Here is a 22,887-nt window from a genome sequence, read left to right on the forward strand (position 1 = left end):
GGCAAGAATACATGAAAGATCTATACAAGAAAAATCTTAACATCACTGATAACCATGAGAGTATAGTTACTGATCTACAGCTGGATACCCTGAAGAATGAAGTCAAATGAGCCTTAGGAAACATTCTAACAATAAGGCTAGTGGAGGTGATGGAATTATAGTTGAGTTATGAAATCCTAAAAGATGATACTGTTGAAATGCTGCATCCAATATTCCAGAAAATTTGGAAAACTCAACAGTTATGGAAAAGATCAATTTATATTCCCATCCTAAAGATAGGTAATGCCAAGGAATGTTCAAATTACTGAATAATTGTGCTCATTTCACACACTGGCAAGGGTATGCTTAAGATTCTTCAGCAATATGTGAACTGAAAATTATAAGAAAAGCAGGCTAGCTTTTTTTTTTTTTGGTGAGGCAATTGGGGTTAAGTGACTTGCCCAGGGTCACACAGCTAGTAAGTGTCAAGTGTCTGAGGCCAGATTTTAACTCAGGTCCTCCTGAATCCAGGGCTGGTGCTCTATCCACTGTACAACCTCTCTACCCCAGCAGGCTAGCTTTTGAGGAAGCAGACCAAAGTGCTAACATTTACCGGATTATGGAGAAAGCAAGGGAGTTCCAGAAAAAGTCTACTTCTCCTTCATTGACTATACTAAAGCCTTTGAATGAGTGATCTTCTCCAATCCAACAAATTATGGCAAGTCCTCAAAGAGATCGGAGTACCAGATCATCTTACTTGTTTCCTGAGGAACTTGTATGCAGGTCAAGAAGTAACAGTTAGAACCAACCATGGAATAACTGATTAGTTTAAGATTGTAAAAGGAGTACTATTTTACTTATCTGTAGAGTATATAATGCAAAATGCCAACTTAGACAAAAAAGCTGGAATTAAGATTGTAAGGAGAAATATTAACAATCTCAAATATGTAGATGATACCACTCTGATGGCAGAAAGGGAAGAAGAATTGAGATGCCTTTTGATGAAGGTGAAAGAAGAGAGTTTAAAAGCTGACTTGAAGCTTAACATCAAAAAACTAAGATATTGGCAACTGGTACCATCACTTACTGACAAATAGAGGGAGAAGAAATAGAAGCAGTATCAAATTATATATTTTGGGGTATAAGGGCCAAATTTAGTATGGGGAGAGTTAATTGGGCAGCTGGCTGTAATATTGGGGTAGGAAAGGAGATTAACAGCCTCTTAAAAAAAAACAAAACAGGTTTTATTAATGGGAACAAATCTATAACACAGGTGAAGTTAATAGAGCTAGGGAAAATGAAAAAGGGGATAGACAAACTCACCACCACACCAGCATCTCTCTCCCTTCCTCCCACTTGCAGGAATGAGTCCTCTCCTCCCTTCTCTCTCCCAGAAGCCCCCTCTCCCACAGGAAACAGGGCCATCTACACACACAGCCCCAAGCTAATTGGCTGGCAGCCCTGATTGACAGAACTAACAAGCAGCTCTACAAATGCAAGCTGGCCAGCTTCCAGATGCCGAGGACCACCTGACTTGTCTTCATCAGGCTTCTCATTGTGGCAGGGCTTCCCTACGGTATCTCTCCAACAGGCGGCGGTATTCTAATTCTCACAGTCTCCCCTGTGCTTAGACTGAAGAAACATGGTTTCTTCACATGAAGCAATAAAAAATAACAAAATATCATAACCTATGCTAACAAACAATATGCTAATAACAATATAGGAAAGGGAGAAAGGGAAAATTTTGTCCAGAGGGGCAGTTCCTCATGGACTCACAATTTGACAATGTCTACAGAGGGAAAACCTCTGTAGAAGATACATATCACAGATGGTATATATAGTAACAGAAGGAAAAAACAAAAATGTTCATTTGGAGTCCTTGAAATCTTGTCTTCATGGAGTATTAAGGGAGTCTGGATTCTTTTTTGTTTTGTTTTTTGTTTTTGTTTGTTGGGTTGTTGTTGTTTTTTGAGGGAGTCTGGATTCTGGTCTGGATCCTGGTTGTCTCTGGATACTTTTACTTCTTTAGCTGTTTAACTGCTAGATTTCCAATAATCCTTAGTATAGCATTGTCAGTGATCAAGTTAAACAGTGAGAGGGGCTCAAAGATCACCATAGATGGTGACTACAGCCATGAAATTAAAAGACTTGCTCCTTAGAAGGAAAGACATGGCACATTGGGGTGGCATACTAAAAAGCAGAAATAACACCTTGCCAACAAAAGTCTTTATATAGTTAAAGCTGTTTTTTCCCAGTATCAACGTATGGCTTTGAGTGTTGGGCTTTATAAGGAAAGCTGAGTGCCACAGAATCAGTGCTTTCAAGGTGTGGTGCTGGAAAAGACTTTTGGAACTCTTCAAAAAAAGACAGCAAGGAGATCAAATCAATCAATACTTAAAGAAATGAATTCCAACTATTCACTGGAAGATGAAATACTGAGGCTGAAGCCTAAATACTATGGCTACATAATGAGAAGACAGTACTCATTAGAGGAAAAAAAAAAACCAAACCTGATATTGGGAAAGATTTGAACGCAAAAGGAAAAGGGGATGGTACAGTATGAGATGGAAAGGTATTGTCCGGGAAATAATTAACATGAACAGACTATGAGAGATAGTGGAGCATAGAAGGGTCTAGTCTACTAGATGCATGGGGTAACAAAGAGTCAAACATGACTGAATGACTAAACAGCAACAAAGAAATAACTCCATAATTTGTATTTTGTGGAGAAGAAGGTTTTGCATAGAACTGCATCTTTTTATTAGGTATTCCTCAAAGTTCCTAGTATAAATCATATAATAAACACAAAAATACTGATTGAATGAAAATTCAATCAGGATTTTTGAACACATCCCCAAATTATAAGAATCCATAATGCAAATAGTTTGTATACATTACATTTAATCTAGAATGTATGCCTTCTAGAAATTCAGAAATAAACAGCAAAGTACTCCTTTTTGTCCTGTAAAGGTGAATAAGAAGAGTTAGAAAAAAAAAAAACACATTCAAGGTATGTGCCTAATCCTACCATTTGTTCTATAGAACCGTTATATATGTCTATGAGTTACGAGGACTTTTGTGAGCTAGCTTAAAAATCCACCTACCAAATATAACACTGTTTTCTATGCGCATACCAATTCTAAGTTCCATTGAACAAATAACAAATGAACATTTGAAGCAAAAATGTTCTAATATTATGAGACTTAAAGTAGGCTACATATGTATTATCAACTATTGCCTACTAAAAGCTAATATAGAATAAGGGGACTGTTCAGCAAATCTGATAATGTAAAAATTTGGGTTCTACAAGGCCTGACTGAAAGACTGAATGAATGGAATGTGATGGAGTGAAAATAACCTTAGACTGAAACCAAGAGTCCTGAGTTCTGGGTCTGCCATGATCCTTACCTAAGGTCATTTTCTCTCTCTGATTCTCTCTTTGAACAAGTTCCTTTCAGTACTCAGATTCTCAATTTTTTATCCATTACTCTGTGTTTTCCTGACTGTTGGAAAGAAGTTTTTATAAGTTGTGGGCAACTATGCCTATAAAATCTCTGTGTAGACACAGGAGGGTCAGCCTATGGCAAAATTGTGAAAGTACAATACTTCCTCATCCCTATCTCTCCTCTATCCTTCTCAAATTTTGGTATCTCTGCCTCCCAGGCCACCAGATTGTTATTCTATATATTGGTGCTATATTGTCTTGATCATCCCCTAAGGTTTTAACAGGGACAGCTAGGTAGCTCAGTGGATAGAGCACTGGCCTTGGACACTGGAGGACATGAATTCAAATCTGGCTTCAAACACTTGACACTTGCTAGCTTTGTGACCCTGGGCAAGTCACTTAACCCCAACTGCCTTAAACATCTGGGGCCAGCTCCAGTTGTCCTGATCTTGCCACTAGAGCCAGATGGCACTGGAGGAAAAAGTGGGGCTGATGACTTTGCATAGTCCTCCCTCACTTAAATCCAATTAACAGCAACTCCTGACATTGTGTCCCAATGTCATGGTCCTCTTCAAAAACAAAGAACAAACAACAAGGGTTTTTTGTTTTGTTTTGTTTTTGTTTTTGTTTGTTTTTTTTTTGGCAGGGCAATGAGGGTTAAGTGATTTGCCCAGGGTCACAGAGCTAGTAAGTAAGTGTCAAGTGTCTGAGGCTAGATTTGAACTGAGGTCCTGCTGAATCCAGAGCTGGTGCTTTATCCACTGTGCCACCTAGTTGCCCCCAACAACAAGGTTTTGAAGATGTTTTCAGCACACTCTTCTGTGGGTTTTGCTGCTCCAGGCATTGTCCTATGGCATTATTTGGATTTTTTTTGGAGCGATCATGTCTTGGGTTCAAGAGCTCACTGTCTTTCCTCCACCATCTTGGCTCCGCCCCAGAAGTGAACAACAAGGCTCTGACTGAGAAAACTTTATGGTATGATGACTCTCAGGAGTATTGGAATTTTTCAAGTGAACTTGAAACACTGAAGAGAACCTTAAATCCATAGGTTTTTAGAGCATGAATGGACCTTAGCGAATATCTAAGTCCCAAATTCTTGTTACACATTAGGAAACTGAAGCTTAGAGACATGAAGAGGTTCATCTAAGCCCAGACAATTAGTAAACATCAGAGAGATGATGCAAACTCAGTTATTTTTGCTCTCAATCCAAGATAATCATAGATCTAGAAAGAATTTTGGAGGCAATCTATTTGTAGAATCATAGGATCAAGGAATCTAAGAGTTAGAAGGGACCCTAGTTACCTTTTGTTCAACCCATATTGTTTACAATAACTAAATAAATGACTCTGTAATGGTAAAATTTCAGGTGTTATTGGGTGGGGCATTTGTGGGAAGAGACCCCCTCCTGGGATTCCACAAAGTATGTTAGGTTGTCAGTCCTGTATCCTATCTCCTCACAAGGCCAAGTCTGAGATCCAATTGAAGTTAAAAGGACCTTTTATCAGACTGTTTTAAGGACATTTCCCCCCATCTTCTTCCTCTTCCCTGTCTCTGTTTCTATCTTTCCTTTTACTCTCAATGTTGTTAGGCACAGATACATATCAGTTTTTTTTCTCAGCTTTCCACTGGGACTGAATTTAATCTTGCAATTACCACATTTTCAGACAAACTGTTTCTGACTTTGGATAAAAGACCAAGGTCAAATTAGAATTCTATTTTCTAACGCTGTAAGTTCATAAGGCGATTTTTGTGCGTGGATTGTGTGGTTTTTTTTAAAGAAACTGAATTGCTATTTCTCCTGAGTATTAACAGCTGGCAATTGTGAATTAATGTAGGGAGTACAAGTATATATGAAAAATATCTATTCGTTTTCCTTTGAAATGTTGAAAGGATAAATCACATTTAGATAGCATCCAGCCCATAAAGCAAGGGCAGAAGAAGAGGAAATGTATTTTCTTGCATCTTAGAATCAAAACTTAAATGGTCCCAGACCTGTATTTACCAAGTCATTGACTGTTAATATGATCTACACCTTGAAAACAAATCAAGAGCCTCTGGGATGACCCCCCTAAAGGAGTATACAATGCTTGGATCAGGTAGAACAAAGTTTCAGATAATCTGTTGTGGATGGAGTAAAAGGAAAGATAGAAACAGAGACAGGGAAGAGGAAGAAGATGGGGGGAAATGTCCTTAAAACAGTCTGATAAAAGGTCCTTTTAACTTCAATTGGATCTCAGACTTGGCCTCGTGAGGAGATAGGATACAGGACTTACAATGTGAGTATGCCTGTAAAATTGGAAATCTTCATCATTTTTCTTCACTTAAAAAGGCAAAATGGCCATCTTGGTTAATTGAACTGGTTATATAATACAATGCTCAGGAAGTCTGACCTTTGTATAAGGTATTAAGTTTTATACAGAGAAAAAATTTGTTCAGCGACTGCAGCCATGGACTGACCCCAAACCTCAACTAAAAGATTGCTCATAACTTCATCTATACACTGAACCTTTTACCCCAGCCACGGATGTACCTCCAAACTTGCCCACAGGTCAACCTCAGAATCCAGGAATGGATTAGCCACAGCTTGACCCAATACTGGAGCTATAAACTTTCATCTAATCTTGGTTACAGGCTAACATCTAACCCCAATCACGAACTGACCTTTAACTTTAGTTGAAGACAAATCACTGACTTCTTTTCCTAGCTACACATTGTCCTTTAACCTTGACTACAGTCTGACCTCAAACTTTAGCCTTGAAATGACTACTCCCATCAGCTGTAGACATATCCATAACTTCAACTACAGCCTGACTTCTTGCTCCAGTCCCAAATAGACCGTTAACTTTAATAAGCTCACACAGTAGTTCATAATAAGATGTTAAGAGGATTGAAGATTTCCTCAAAGCCCTTTGTTACAATTAGCAAGGACTAATGAACACTGCCATAATTCTGAGAAATACCTATAAGTGCATTCAAACAAGGCATCTTTTTTATGTCATGCAACTCTTTCATAGTCACAAGCCTTTGGAACCCTTCATCAGAATAATACTTTTAAATGCATAAAATAGAACAGATCACAGAGGAAATAAATTATAGTGAAATAAAGATGTTTTTTTTTTCTAAATTCATGTATTTTCTGAAATCTTTCCACAGGCCTCAGATTAAGAAACCCTGGACTAGACCTTATCCTTACTAAATAAGGACACTTAAGACCAAGGCAGAAGGAAGGCAGCATCTCTCCTGGATTCATCAACCACAACTTCTTTGTGTTATCTCCCAGCCTAACTATTCCCTATTTCTTTCTGATCATATAAGACTACCTCTGTCCCCGTTTTCTACCTTTCCTTTATGTGCTGGCTGCCATTAGTCATATTTTTTTAAATGCTCTAAATCATTATTGATTAAAGAAATGCAAATTAAGGCAACCTTGAGACCTTTTTTTTGCACCTATTGGATTGGCTAAAATAACTAAAGGGGAAAGTGACACAAATTGAAGGAAATGTCAAAAATGTGGGACGTTCATTCACTGTTGGTGGAATTATGAACTGATCAAACAATTTTGGAGAGCAATCTGGAATTATACACCAACAGTTATTAAACTGCCTATACCCTTGACCCAACAATGCCACTATAAAGTCTGTTTCCAAAAATGATTAGGAGGAAAGGGAAAGAACCTATATGTTCTAAACTATTTGTAGCAACTCCCTTTGTGGTGGCAAAGAAATTGCAAGGGTGGAAATTGCAGGGATGTCCATTAATTGGGGAATGGCTGAACAAGATGTGGCATAGAATTGTAATAGAATACTACTATGCTATAAGAAATGAGCTTGATGATCTTAGAAAAATATGGACAGACACACAAAATAATGAAGAGCAAAATGAGCAGAATCAAGAGAATGCTGTATACAGTAACAGAAATATTGTTTTAAGAACAATTTTGAACAACTAAGTCATTTTGGTCATTATAAATACCCAAATGTTAATACAAAGGATACATGAAGGAAGATAGAAAGAACTGATCAAGAGAAATATGTATATACCATGACCATATTTAGGACTGTGTTCTCTAGCCTAACTTGGACCTCTGGTTCTTTTTATTATTATTATTTTTTAACTTTTTGAAGGGCAATGAGGGTTAAATGACTTCCCCAGGTTTACACAGCTAGTACGTGTCAAGTGTCTGAGGTTGGATTTGAACTCAGGTCCTCCTGAATCCAGGGCCGGTGCTTTATCCACTGTGCTACCTAGCTGTCCCTGGACCTCTAGTTCTAAACAAAAGTCATCTTGGCTCTCTTTTCCAATTTCCTTATCTATAAAATGTGTATAACACACTTGTACTGCCTACCTAACCACATCAAGCATAGAGAGAGAGAGAGAGAGAGTACTAGGATGCTGAGGCAGAAAGAGCTGGGTTTCAGACTTACTTCCACTCCTTACTCTCTGTGTGTCCCTGAGCACATTTCTCAACCTCTTTGAGCTTCAATTTTTTTTTTCATTTGAAAATGCACATAATAATACCCCTACTAATACTTCACAGTGCTTTTCAGATACAATAAGATACTAAATGTAGCACTTGAGAGGCATAGTAGAAAAACAGGCTACTTTTACAGTCTGAAAGATCTGAGTTCAAATATTGTCTCTGATATATACTGACTGTGTGACCCTTATTAAAGCACAAAATCTCATTGCCCTCACACACACACACACACACACACACACACATACACACACGTCTTAAAGACTAATTTGCAGAGAAGGCCCATTCATTAAAGAAGCTCCTTCCTGAGAATTCCCTACAGTTGTAAAATCTCAAAGCATTCAAGGCTTTGCAAAACCTAGATAAATATTGGTTATTTTCAGTGTTGTTAGGAAAGCACTTTGTAAATTGTCAAGTGCTTTAGAAGTATACTCTTATCACTATTATTATAGTCTAATCATTGGATCGTGATGATGTTGTTTGACCTCCCTCCCAGATCCTCACAATGGAAATATGACGTATAATTATAAGACTGAGGAGATCCTGACCTCAATTCTCACCTCATTGCTGAATGTGAGGAAGGAAGAAAAAAATCACTGAGACAGAGGTTATGTTTCTTTTCATTCTAGTGGCAAAGAGCCAAGTCATCTTGATTCCTTCAGTCTGCTATGACACATGTATAATGAGGTTGGACTCCCTTAGGTGCATTGTCTTGAATGTAGCAATTGTTCTTGGATTTGATTCAAATCAACAAATAATTATTAACTCATTAATTAAGTGCCTACTATATGCCAGACAGTGTGCCAGCGTTAGACATACCAAGACAAAAACAAAATAATCTCTGACTATTCTAGACCAGGCCTAGTTGAGGCTAATCCAATGATGCAAACTCAAGATTATGATGCAATGAGAATTGCATGGATCATAAAATGCAATCAGAACAATTAAATTCCTAAACCAAGGTCTTATTGTAGCATGGGATTGATCTTGGATTCTAGAAAACTACATCCTCAGAGCTCAAACTCTTGCTGGTCCTAGCTAGCGGGAAATCTTTTAAGAATAGATGAATGGAGGCGGCTAGGTGGCGCAGTGGATAAAGCACTGGCCCTGGATTCAGGAGTTCCTTAGTTCAAATCCCGCCTCAGACACTTGACACTTACTAGCTGTGTGACCTTGGGCAAGTCACTTAAGCCCCATTGCCCTGCAAAATAAATAAATAAATAAATAAATGAAAATTCAAAATTCAAAAAAAAAAAAAAAAAGAATAGATGAATGTGGGCAAGTCACTTAACCCTCATTGCCTGACCAAAAAAAGAAAAAAATGTCTTGAGTAAGGGGGCAGCTAGATGGCGCAGTGGTTAAAGCGCTGGCCCTGGATTCAGGAGTACCTGAGTGCAAATCTGGCCTCAGACACTTGACGCTTAATAGCTGTGTGACTCTGGGCAAGTCACTTAAGCCCCATTGCCCCGCCCAAAAAAAAAAAAAAAAGAATAGATGAGTGACTACTGTTTATACTTTTTTTGTTTATGGTTTTTCCTTTTTTGAGGTTTTCCCCTTTTGTTCTGATTCTTCTTTCACAACATGACTAATGCAGAAATATGTTTAATGTTTTTGTACATATATAACCTATATCAGATTGCTTGCTATCTTGGGAGGGGGGAGGGAAGGGAGGGAGAAAAATTTGGAACTAGAAATCTTATAAAAACAAATGTTGAAAACTATCTCTAGGGACAGCTAGGTGGCGCAGTGGATAAATCACTGGCCCTGGATTCGGGAGTACCTGAGTTCAAATCCGGCCTCAGACACTTGACACTAGCTGTGCGACCCTGGGCAAGTCACTTAACCCCCATTGCCCCACCAAAAAAAAAAACTATCTCTACATGTAAGTGGAAAATAACAAAATACTTTTATGATCTTAAAAAAAAAAGAATAGATGAGTGATAAATTATGGATTACCTTTCTAAAGCCCAGGCTAGTAAAGTTCAGAGAAGTTCATTACCATGAATTTTCCATTGAAGTAATGCTTTGGGGTTTATTGTCTACAGCAATTTATAACAAGTATCTACTATTACAAAAGTATGCTTTTAGAACATCATATTTTTCTACAATAATTTCTTTTAATTTCCTCTAAGAGAGGAAATTGTTTTTACCTCAGTTATAAATGGAGCTACTAATACTTTTTTGGGGGGGGGTGCAATGGGGGTTAAGTGACTTGCCCAGGGTCACACAGCTAGTAAGTGTCAAGTGTCTGAGGCCGGATTTAAACTCAGGTCCTCCTGAATCCAGGGCCGGTGCTTTATCCACTGCACCACCTAGTTGCCCCTGGTACTTTTAAACTAATAATAATAGTAGCTGGTATTAAGAGCTTTAGGGTTTTCTCACAACAATCCTATAGATAAGTGCATCATAATTCCCAATTAACTAATATGGGAATTGAGATTCAGAAAGGGTGAGTGATGTGCCCAGAATGACATAGCTAGTAAGTGGCTGAGGGGGTTTCAAATCCAGTACTTTCTGACTTACACTATTCTATATCCCAATAGAGCTAAATGGGAACATATCATGGCATGCCCAAGAAGCCTGGCAGAAATCAGAAAGTCATTACCAAAATCCCTATTCAACCTCAAGGTGAAGTGTCAGCTTTATGGACCCTGTAGGAGATAGAAGAATACTCCTAACCAAACAAATTGCTGGAATTTTGAGTTTCCTCATTTAGCTTCTTAAACCTCCCTCTGGCAAATGGGGAAAAGAGATGTTGAAATTCCTTTCCCTTCTACTTCCTTTTAATCATGACTTACAAATATTTCCACTTTTAATCAAACTGACCTTACCAGACAGGTGCCTTTGCCTCAGCTACCCTGAATCCTCCAATTGGAGCTGGGCCTGGTTATTCCAGTGGTTGCAGATGCTCTCAGAATGATTAAGGCATTAGTGCATTATCATGGATGAGCAAAGAAGGTGGCCTATAGTTCAGAAAGTTTGCTTTGCATGTGGAAATAGTTTCTCCCTCAGATTCAGCTAATTCCTTTCTAATTAAATTTACGTATAAACTTCAGCAGCCACAGGAAAAGCTAGTTCTTATTGGCTCCCAAAATAGAATACAAAATAAACTTCATCAACTCAACAACTCTGCTTTAACACATTTTGGTCTAGTTTTCAGCTAATGTGCCTAACTTAAATTCTTACACACCCTATGGTTGAAATATGTAGGCTTAGGGAACTTTGAAACCATCTTTTTTTTTTAAAGTGACTTCATAACTCCTTCCCTCAATAAGTGATCGATTATTCCATCAGTGAATCAATTAGCATCTTTTAATGAGTCCCTGCTATGTGCCCAGCATTGTGCTAACTGCTATGAGAAACAGAAGTCCCACTTCTTCATATTGCAAGCCAAGAAGGAAACATACATGGAACAATTAACAAGAATTAAAATGTGTGACATGGAGTGTGAATACAGAGAAGAAAAAGACAAGTTTGGGCTATGATAGATGAAGAAGGCTTCATGGAGATGAGCTTGAGGGAGGCCTGGAAGGGTGGGTAGGACGTAGCATGGTATAATTGAAAGAATGCTAGCTTTGGGGGCAACTAGGTGGTGCAGTGGATAGAGCACCAGCCCTGGATTCAGGAGGACCTGAGTTCAAACCCGGCCTCAGACACTTAACACTTACTAGCTGTGTGACCCTGGGCAAGTCACTTAACCCCAATTGCCTCACCAATAAATAAATAAATAAAGCCGCTCTGATGTAAGATCCTTCCATCATGTCTTATGCATGACCTGTCCACACCACCCTGGCTCCAAAGATCTAGCAATAGCAGCAATTCTACCATGGTTTCTGCCTCCTCTGCCTCCCTCTACTCCTGCTTCTCTTGCTTCTACAAGTCCAAACTTGGGAAAACGTGAGTCTGGATCTAAACATTAGCCCCTCTGACATTCCCAAATATTGGGCAAAACCTACCCAGCAGTGGGGGCAGGGAGATCATGGAAGAGGATACTGTAAAATTTCTGCCCCAACTGGCAAGCATCCATCTCCAGCATCCTGTTCCTGTTAGCACTCATGCAGGAGGTAGATCAAAGGTCATGTTCCATTGAGGAAACAGAACCTGATGATCTCTAAGGTCCCTTCTGGCTCTAAATCTATGGGCCTATATTTTGACATGGTAGAGAGAATAAACATTCCAAGAAGAGAAGCCAACCTGTGTAAAGATACATAGGACAGAATGAGCATAGAATGCTACATGTGGATTTAGATAGGGAAGTAGATTCTGAGGTTTATTTGTTTTGTTTTGTTTTTCCATGCTGGACAGGCTATATGGATTCTAAATCAAAATTTCTGAATCTTAATATCCCATCTGCTCCTTGTTTGTTCTATATTCTAGACCTAGGCAATTTATCTCCCTGTCATAAGGATTCATTAGCTACAGAAGGGAAAGGCAATATCTGGCAACAAAAGCAAGGTATTGGGAGAGGGAATAGGAATAAGGACTCCTTAAACTCTTTATATTTTTCCATAGACTTCATTCATTCATCAATATTTCAATAATGAGTCTATTTCTGACCCTGTGCTAGGTGCTATATGTGTTTTCAGGGAAGGTAGAAGTGCAGAGGACAGAGAAGAAGGCCAAAGATAGGTAAGAGACAATCCCTACCATCGAAGAATGTACACTGGGGAGATGGCACATTCACAAAGCAATTAACTAAGAATGCATAATATAAACACCAAGTTGAGTAGCACAGAAAATCTTGTTATATATTACTCTATTTCATACACTCCTGGATAAACTGGGCTTTTTATTAGAACAAAACTGTTTTAATAATAATAATAGCATTATATAGTGTGTTAAGGTTTTCAAAGCACTTTATAAATATTATCTCATTTTATCCACACAACCCTATGAGGCAGGTGTTATATTATTGTATCCCAATTTTACACATAAGAAAACTAGGCAAACAAAAGTTAATGACTTGCCCAGAAAGATTCTATCACTTTTCTCTGTGCCTAAGCACCTATGGTCTCCCAGGTTTAGAATACACTCCTTCCATACCTTTGACACTTAAAATCCTTATGTTTTTCCAGAAGTTCAGCTCAAATGCTATCTCTGACATGGGACATTTCCTGATTTCCACAGAAATTAATACCTACCTCCTATATTACCTTGTTTTAATTTTGCATATTTTTTTTTCTATTTACAAGGGCAGGGACACATGTTTTTGAAATGGATTGCATAATACCCAATATGTAGCAGATGGTTTGTAGTAAGTATTTGTTCTTTGATGTAGTGAGTTAGTGAGTGAGTGAGTGCTTTGGCACTTGAAGGGAGGGAGAGTGGATAGAGGTTGTGCCTGCTAGAGAAGGCTTAAAGGAGGAGAAGGAAGACATGAAAAGAGTATTGAAGGATGGGCAAAATGTTACAAACAAGTGAGAAGTCTGGTCTAAGAAATCATAGGATTCATAGTTTAAAAGTACCTTAGAGGGGGGCAGCTAGGTGGCACAGTGCATAAAGCACAGGCCCTGGATTCAGGAAGACCTGAGTTCAAATCTGTCCTCAGACACTTGACAATCACTAGCCATGTGACCCTGGGCAAGTCACTTAACCCTCATTGCCCTGAGGGGGTAAAAATACCTTAGAGAAAATATACTCTCATTTTACAGTTAAGGAAACTAAGACCCAGAGTATCTATATATCAAGGTTACATAAGTAGGCAAGTAGCAAAAATCAGAGTCACACCTGTCTTTTGTTTTGTTAAGTGACTTGCCCAGGGTCACACAGCCAGTGTCAAGTGTCTGAGGCTGGATTTGAACTCAGGTCCTCCTGAATCCAAGGCCAGTGCTTTATCCACTGCGCCACCTAGCTGCCCCTCACACCTGTCTTTTGAAACTAAATCTCTAATTTTTTCCCTCATAACAAAGGATTAACTTTCATATGTAACACAAAATCTGAATTTATATTGGTTTTTTTTTTGGTTGAGGCAATTGGGGTTAAGTGACTTGCCCAGGGTCACACAGCTAGTAAGTGTCAAGTGTCTGAGGCCAGATTTGAACTCAGGTCCTCCTGAATCCAAGGCTGGGTGCTTTATCCACTGTGCCACATAGCTGCCCCACAAAATCTGAACTTAACTGTAAGGTCCATAAGGTAGGGAACTATGCCATTTTTATAACTGTGTTCATTTTTACAAGTATACCAGTACTTAGCATAATGATCTATCTGCCACACACTTAATAAATATTTGTTGAATTTAATTGTATACTTACTGTCTCTTACAGTTTTTTGCATCTTCTAACCAAAACATTAGCCTCTTGAGATCCAGGACTATCTTCTACATTTTTGTACAGGGTTAGAAACACAATTAAATGCTAAAAACAAACAAACAAACAAATAAAAGCCTTCTTAATTTAGCATGATAAACCCTGGAAATTGAGTATTATGGGATATTATAAAATTCCAGAGCTTCACTTGGAGATGTCAGAGAGCATTTAATCCAATTCACAGCTGACCAAGTCAAGTCACCAAATATTTATTAAGCACTTACTATGTGCCAGCCACTGTATTGAGTGCTAGGAATATAAAGAAAAGTAAAAGACAGTCCCTGCTATAAAGGAGCTCACAGTTTAATAAGGGTTGAAAGCACAATATAAAGACAATTATGTGCAAACAAGTTATCTACCAGGAAAATGGTAGATAATCAACAGAAGGAAGACACTATAAGTAAGGGAGAATCAGGAAAAGATTCCAGTAGAAGGTGAAATTTTAGTTGGGAGTTGAAGGAAGGCAGGGAAATCAAGAGTCAGAGTTGAGGTGGGAAAGTATTCCAGGCATGAAGGGAAGCCAGAAAAAAGACATGGAACTAAGAAATAAAGTGTCTTGCTTGTGGAACAGCAAGGATGTTAGGGTGTCCCGGGATCACAGAATATGTTGGGGAGGGGTGAAGAGTAAGAAGATTGGAAGTAATAGGGAGCTATTGGAGTTTATTGAGTAGTAGAGGGAATAAAATTTTCTTTTAAATTTTCCCAGTTACATGTAAAGACAATTTCTAACATTCATTTTTTTTAAATGTTGAGTGTACAATTTCCCCCTTCCTCCCAAGATGATAAGCAATTTCATATAGGCTATACATGTTCAATCATGAAAAACATATTAACATATTAGCCATATTCTGAAAGAATACATGGAATCAAAGAGAAAAAAACAAAAAGTGAAAAATAGTATGTTTCAATTTGCATTCAGACTCTATCAGTTCATTCTCTGGATGTGGATAGCATTTTTCATCATGAATCATTTGGAATTGTATTGGATTGCTGAGAACAAAGTCTTTCACAGTTGATAATCACAGTATTGCTATTACAATGTGTACATTGTGTATAATGTTCTCCTGCTTACTTCACTTTGTATCAGTTCATATATAAGTCTTTCCAGGTTTTCTGAAATCATTATGTTTGTCATTTCTTATACCACAGTAATATACCATTACAATCATATAGTACAACTTGCCCTCAGTTTCCAATTCTTTGCCACTATAAAAGAGTTGCTATAAATATCTTCATACAAATAGTCCTCCCACTCCTTTTTTTTAAACTTTTTGGGATATAGACACAAATGTGGTGTTTCTGGACCAAATTGTATGCACAGTTTTATATCCCTTTCAACCCTTATCAGAGACACTTGATATAAAATTTGTTTCTCATCTTCTGCTTTTCTTCTAAGTTTGCTTGCATTGTTTTTGTTTGTGCAAAGCCTTTTTGATTTAATATAATAAAAATTGCCCATTTTATATCTAGTAATACTCTCCTTCTCTTCTTTGGTCAAAAATTCTTCCCTTCTCCATATATCTCACAGGAAAAGTATTTGTTGCTCTCCTAATTTACTTATTGTATCACCCTTTAAGTTTAAATCATGCATCCATTTTGAACTTATCTTGGTATATGGTGTAAGATATTGTTTATACCTAGTTTCTGCCATGCCATTTTCAAGTTTTCCCAGCAGTTTTTGTTCAAGAATGAGTTCTTATCCCCAAAACTGAGGTCTTTGGGTTTATGAAATACTAGATTACTATGGTCATTTACTAATCTATTCCACTAATCTACCACTCTATTTCATAGCCAATACCAGATAATTTTGGTGATTATCACTTTATAATAGAGTTTAGGATCTGGTATGATTAGGATAACTTCTTTCACATTTGTTTTCATTAATTCCCTTGATAAGCTTGACTTTTTAGTTCTTCCAGATGAATTGTTATTTTTTCTAGCTCTATAAAATAATTTTTTGGTAGTTTGGTATGGCACTGAATAAGTAAATTAATTTAGGTAAAATTGTCATCTTTATTACATTGGATCAGCCTACCCATGAGCAATTAATATTTTCCAGTTGTTTAGATCTCACTTTATTTGTGTGAAAAGTGTTTTCTAATTGTGTTCATATAGTTCCTTTTCTTTAATCTTGGAAGGTAGACTCCCAAATATTTTGTTGTCTATAGTTATTTTAAAAGGAATTTCTCTTCCTACCTCTTGCTTTTGGGTTTTGTTGGTAATATATAGAAATGCTGATATTTGTGTGGGTTTATTTTATATACAGCAACTTTGCTAAAGTTGTTAGTTATTTCAACTAGCTTTTTAGTTGATTCTCTAGGATTCTCTAAGTATACCACAATATATGCAAAAAGTGATAGTTTTGTTTCCTCTTTGCCTATTTTAATTCCTTAAATTTCTTTTTCTCTCAGTGATGTAGCTAACATTTCTAATATAACACTGAATAATAGTGATGATAATGGACATAATTGCTACACCACAGATCTTATTATGAAGGTTTTTAGTTTAATCCCATTATAGATAATGCTTGCTGATGGTTTTAGGTATATACTACTTATCATTTTTTAAGAAAAGCTCCACTTGTTCTTATGGCTCTAGTGTTTTAATAGACATGTCTTGTATTTTGTCAAAGGTTTTTCTGCATCTATTGAGATAATCATATGATTTCTGTTGGTTTTATTATTTATATAAATAAGGGCCAACCATGCCGATAGTTCTCCTAATATTGAACCAGTTCTTCATTCCTATTATAATTTCCACCTGGTCATAGAATGTGATCCTTGTGATATATTGCTGTAATCTCCTTTCTAGTATTTTATTTTAAAATTTTGCATCAATATTCATGAAGAGAATTGGGCTACTTTTCTTTATCTGTTTTTGTTTTTCCTGGTTTATGTATCAGGACCATGTTTCTGTCATAAAAAGAATTTGGTAGGACTCCACCTATGTTCCCAAATATTTTATATAGTATTGGACTTAAGTGTTCTTTAAATGTTTGGTAGAATTAACTTGTGAATCCTTCTGGTTCTGGGGATTTTTCTTATAGAGTTAATTGATGACTTATTCATTTTTTTTTCAAAGAGGTGATTATTTTAGTATTATTTTTGCTCTTTTGTTAATCTAGACATTTTGGTTTTAAGTATTCATCCATTTCACTTAGATCGACAGATTTATTGGCATACAAATGAGCAAAATAGTTTGTGATTATTGCTTTAATTTCCTCTTCATTGGTGGTAAAATCACCATTTTCATTTTTGTTATCAGTAATTTGGTTTTCTTCTTTCTTTGTTTTTTAATCAACTTAACCAATGGTTTACTTATTTTCTTGGTTTTTTCCCCATAAAACCAGCTTCTACTTTTACTTATTAGTTCCTTGGTTTTCTTACTTTCAATTTTCTTAATTTTTCCTTTGATTTTCAGGGTTAACAATTTGGCGTTTAATTGAGGATTTTTAATTTGTTCTTTTGTTTGTTTTAGTTGCATACACAATTTATTAATCTGCTTTTTCTCTATTTTACTGATGTAAGCATTTAGAGATAAAAATGTTCTCCTTAGTACTGCTTTGGCTGCATCCCACAAATTTTGGTATGTTGTCTCATTATCATCACTGTCTTTAAGGAAATTATTTATTTTTTTCTATGATTCGCTCTTTGAGATTAGATTATTTAATTTCCAGTTAATTTTTAAACTATCTTTCCATTGTGCTTTATTAAATGTGCTTTTTTGAATTGCATCATGATTTGAAAAGGATGCATTTAATATTTCTGCCTTTCTGCATATGATTGTGAAGTTTTTATGCCCTAATATATGGTCTATTTGGGGATAGGTGTCATGTACCACTGAAAGAAAGATATATTCCTTTCTATCACCATTCAGATTTATCCAGAAGTCTATCATATCTAACTTTTCTAAAATTCTATTCACCTCATTGACTTCTTTCTTATTTATTTTGTGATTGGATTTATCTAGTTCTCAGAGGGGAAAGTGGATGTCCCCCTCTAGTATAGTTTTACTATTTCCTCCTACAACTCATGTGGATGCTATGCCATTTGGTGCATATATGTTTAGCATTGATAATACTTCATCGTCTCTATGTAGGTTTTTGTGAATCTGTATGTGATATCTCTACCTCACTGTAGTGTATGCAGACAAGACTACACTCTCCTACAGATGAGTGGAGCTGTAGTGGAGGTTTTTTTATTTAGTGAATTTTTGTACATCTTTTTCCACTTTTTTCATGGTTCCTTTATGAAGGTAATGACTCTTTTTTCATTATTCTCTTATATAACTTTCATTTCTTTTCCCAATTTCTTTTTCTATTTCTCTTATTTGGTTTTTAATATCTTTTTTGAGCTCTTCCACAATTTCTTTTGGGGCCTTAAACCAATTCATATTTCTCTTTGAGGCTTCAATTGTAGGTGTTTTGACATTGTTGTCATCTTCTGAATTTGTATTTTGATCTTGCCTCTCACCATAGTAGCTTTCTATGGTCAGGGTGTTTTGTTTTGTTTTAATTGGGGGGGGGCAGAGATTTCATGACTTTTAAAGTAGAGGGGGCACTGTCCAAAGCTTCTTGCACCAGGGGCTTGAGGCCCATCTACTGGCCTTTTGAGACAGGGTCTCTGGACCTGAACACCCACCTGATACATTGTAGCTTCCATGGCTGACAGTTTATCTGCTGTGTAGAGGCCTCCAGGCTTCATGGCTTGTCTGTTGTGTTGGGGCCATGGGGAATGCTGGGCCTTGCCACTAGTCTGTTACATAGAGGTTTGGAGGCCTCACAGCTGGCCTGCTGTGCCTCTTGCTTGTTGTATCAGGTTAGGGGCCTTCTACTGGCTTGCCCAGACACTGCTTGTACTCTCCTTTCGCTTAAGTAAGATGGACTTTTCCTGTAGTCCTTCTAAGTTGATTTGGGCTGTAAATTTTTTTCAGCTCTTCATTTTGTGGGGTTTGCCATGCCAGAATTTGTTTTGAGACATTGCTAAAGTTGTTTGGAGGAAAATTTAAGAGAGCTCAGCCAAGTCTCTTCTTTTTCTCCACCATCTTGACTCTGCCTTTCCAAACTTGTGCTTTAAGAAGATTGCTTTAGGGGCAGCTAAGTGGCACAGTGGATAGAGCACTGGCCCTGGAGTCAGGAAGACCTGAGTTCAAATCCAGCCTCAGACACTGGACATATACTAGCTGTGTGACCCTAGGCAAGTCACTTAACCCCAATTGCATCACCAAAAAAAAAAGAAGAAGAAGAAGACTGCTTTAACAGTCGAATGGAAGATAGACTGGAGTGGGGAAACTTGTGGCAGGGATACCAAATAGTAGTCTATAGCAGTAGCCCAGAAGTGTGGTCATGAGGGTCTGTACCAGAGTGGTGGCAATATCAGAGAAGAAGACTTAGACTGTGAGAATTGTACAAGCGGCTATTCCTCTTACCTTTATTTGCTTTGCCAGTGCTTAGCACAGTTTCTGGACCATAGTGGGTGCTTTAAAATTTTTATTCGCTACAGTTGTTGGGGTTTTTTCCTAACAAAGTAAAAATATGCTTCTGTAACTTTTCCCCATCACTCTGGACACATGCCAAACAGTCTAGTACTTTTTCTGTAAGATAATTCTTTGAATACTTAAAAATGTCTATGGTGTTCCCCTTAAGTTTTCTGAAGGTTTAATGTCTCTAGTAACTTAGTAACCTTTATGTGTCATGGTCTTTTATAGTACTCTAACTAGCTAATTTAGTATCCAAAGCAAGAATATAAAATTATGCTGCCCAGTCCTAATAATTAATCTATTTGGGAAAGCAGATGACTATTTGGTATATTTTATGCACCTCTCAGCTTTGTGTGCCTAAACCAAGTACATAACTTACCCTTATTAGGTCTGGTCTCCAGACCCTTACTATACAAGTTGCCCTTCTCTAGGCAAACATTAGCTTCTTAATCTTCTTCCCAAAATGTAACACCCCAAACTGAATATAACCTTGTCGACAAGAGTCTGAGCAGAGCAGAATACAATAGGACTATCATTTCTTTCATTCTGGACAGGATTCTTCTCAATGCAAACTAGAATAGCATCAGAATGGGTTTTTGTTTCTTTGAGAGTAACTAGATAGCACACTGAAAAGAGCACTGGACCTGGAGTCAAGAAGACTTAATTCAAATCTAGCCTTGGACACCTACTAGCTGTGGAATCCTGGGCAAGTCATTTAACTTCAATTGAAAATGCCTCAATTTCTTCAACTATAAAATGGGAATAATAATGGTACCTCATTCCCAGAGTTGTTGTGAAGTTTAAATGAGATAATATTTGAAAAGCTCTTAGCCCTGTACCCATCACATAGTAAGAACTTAATAAAGGCTTGTCCTTCCCTTTTCTTGGGGAATGGGGGTGGGTGTTATGTCAGAAGGTCTTTTGAAATTAAACAGAATTCCAGGCACTCCAGATATACTTGATAGTAGCCTTCAGTGAGGGATAGGACAGTCTCCAAAAACCATGGTTCTCCATAATTGTGCAAAAAGAGGTTCAAATGGTGACCTATCTCTGTCAACTTAAACTAACAATTTTTTAAAAGTACAGAAACTGGAAACTTATCTAGGAATGCAAAGGGGAAAGTACCAGTATCTTCTGCCTCAAGAAGTACATTATCAAACATTAAAATATGGCAGAAACATCTGCTACAGAATATGTCTTTTGGACATGCAATATTCCTAATTCCAAAGTTTATGCATTTACTCTGGTATATAATGAAATCTGGAAGCCCAAAACTGGGACTGACAATGTAATAAGATCTTCAAGCCTTGACTTATATTAGTGGGGCTTCAGTATGAAAGGTTACATTTTCATCATTTGCTCCTCTAGAGTTTGAGAAAACATGATTTGGGCCAAGAGAAAATAAAAATGTTAGATTTGTTTGGAGGGAGGGGACTGCAAAGTAAATTTTTAAAATTATGCCCCTAGAGTGAGCTCACAAAACAAACATACTTGCTTTTGTACCATCCATTAAAACCCCTGCCAGGAATCAAAATCTTAAGAATTTTTTATCTCAAAGATATTTTAAATGGAAAAAGGGAAAACTTTTGATGTCCCAGAAACCAGCCTCTCCTTTCTTACTACAGGGTGCAACAGATACCCAAGGTGAAAAATAAGTTGGGCCTATAATTGTGAAGGAAGAGTAAATTAAGTTGTTACATTTGGTTGTAGTCATCACAAACTTCTTACTCCTACAGAAGCCCAGGAGTCTCTCAGTCTATAAGCAGTTTTTAAGTTGTTACTATGTGCCTAGTACTGTGATAAGAACTGGGGATACTAGAAAAGCAAAACCATAGTCTCTGCCCTCAAGGAGCTCACATTCTAATAAGGAAAATAACATGTAAAAAAATTGTACATCACAGATGTGTGTATACACATATGCATATATATAGAAAACTAGCTTTGATTTACTATTACATGTGCATATATATTTTATACATTTTATATTTATGTATATGTATACATTAAAATTGAAATTTTATTATTAATTCTACCCCATCACCTGTGAACCATCTCATCTCCCAGTGATGTAATAAGGAGGAGCTGAGATGACACATCCCAAGACTTCATTGAAACAATTAGCCAATCAGAAGAAAACATCTATGTTGATCAACAATCTATTTTGTCAGGGTGGAGACAAAATGGTGAAGGAATTGCAGTGACTTACCTGAGCTCTCCCCAAGACCCCTCCAAATACCTTCAAATAATGCCATAAGACAATTACTAGAAAAGCAGAACCCACCAAAAAAGAGAGGGTGAAATGATTTTCCAGTCAAAGATAACTTAGAATGTTGGCTTTTTCCTGCTCTGCTGGTCTCCTGACTGAGCTGCACAGACAGACGCTGACTGGAGTTCGACTCGGCCCGACTCGCGGTTAGCAGCAGCACACACTTGACACGGTCTCTCTCTCTCCCCAAAGGTGGCCTTGGGTTTTGGTGAGTTTTATATGGAATATAGACTAAGCTTAGACTTAAGACTATTTGTTTTGTATTTCTACTTTCCTAGCCCTCTAATCAACATCACCTGGTAACTACCATACAATAAAAGCTCTAACTAAAAAACCAGAAGCTTCTTCCATTTACTAGTCTGGGAGATAAATTAAGGGAAAGGTTAAAGGGGAGATTTATGATCTAATATCCAAATTTAAATCTCACATGATGTACTGGGGTGAGAGTTGAGTGCAGTCCAGTGAAGGCCTGGCCAGCACAGACCCAGCCCCCAGCCCCCACCCCAGCAAACCAGGAGCAGCCTTCAGGAGCCTTTGAATCAGCAACAGCAGCAGCAACTGCTTCTGGAACAAAGCTCACAGAGAATAAAAGAGTCAAACAATTGGCCAGAAGAAGATTACAGGGATCTCTTTGCTACCACTGAGGCAGGACTCTCTTGTTTTGCCAATACTCCTATCCTGGTTGCAGTCTTGGGTAGCAATCTCAGGCCAGGGAGGAGCACAAGCACACTGGAGCTTATGGCCAAAGTGGAGTAGGATTCTGTTCATAGTTCCAGGGCAGAAAAGCAGGTCAGTGGTTGCTTGCAGACTAGAGCACAGGCCAGAAGAGTAATAAACAAACCTCTCATTAAATCATACTAACTTGGAAGAACTAAAAACTTATAAATCCCTAGAAGTATCTCTGAAAATAGCTGTGCAAATCCCCTGAAGCTTGGG

This window comes from Dromiciops gliroides, chromosome 3, assembly GCF_019393635.1.
Source record: "Dromiciops gliroides isolate mDroGli1 chromosome 3, mDroGli1.pri, whole genome shotgun sequence".
Classification (NCBI taxonomy): Eukaryota; Metazoa; Chordata; class Mammalia; order Microbiotheria; family Microbiotheriidae; genus Dromiciops; species Dromiciops gliroides.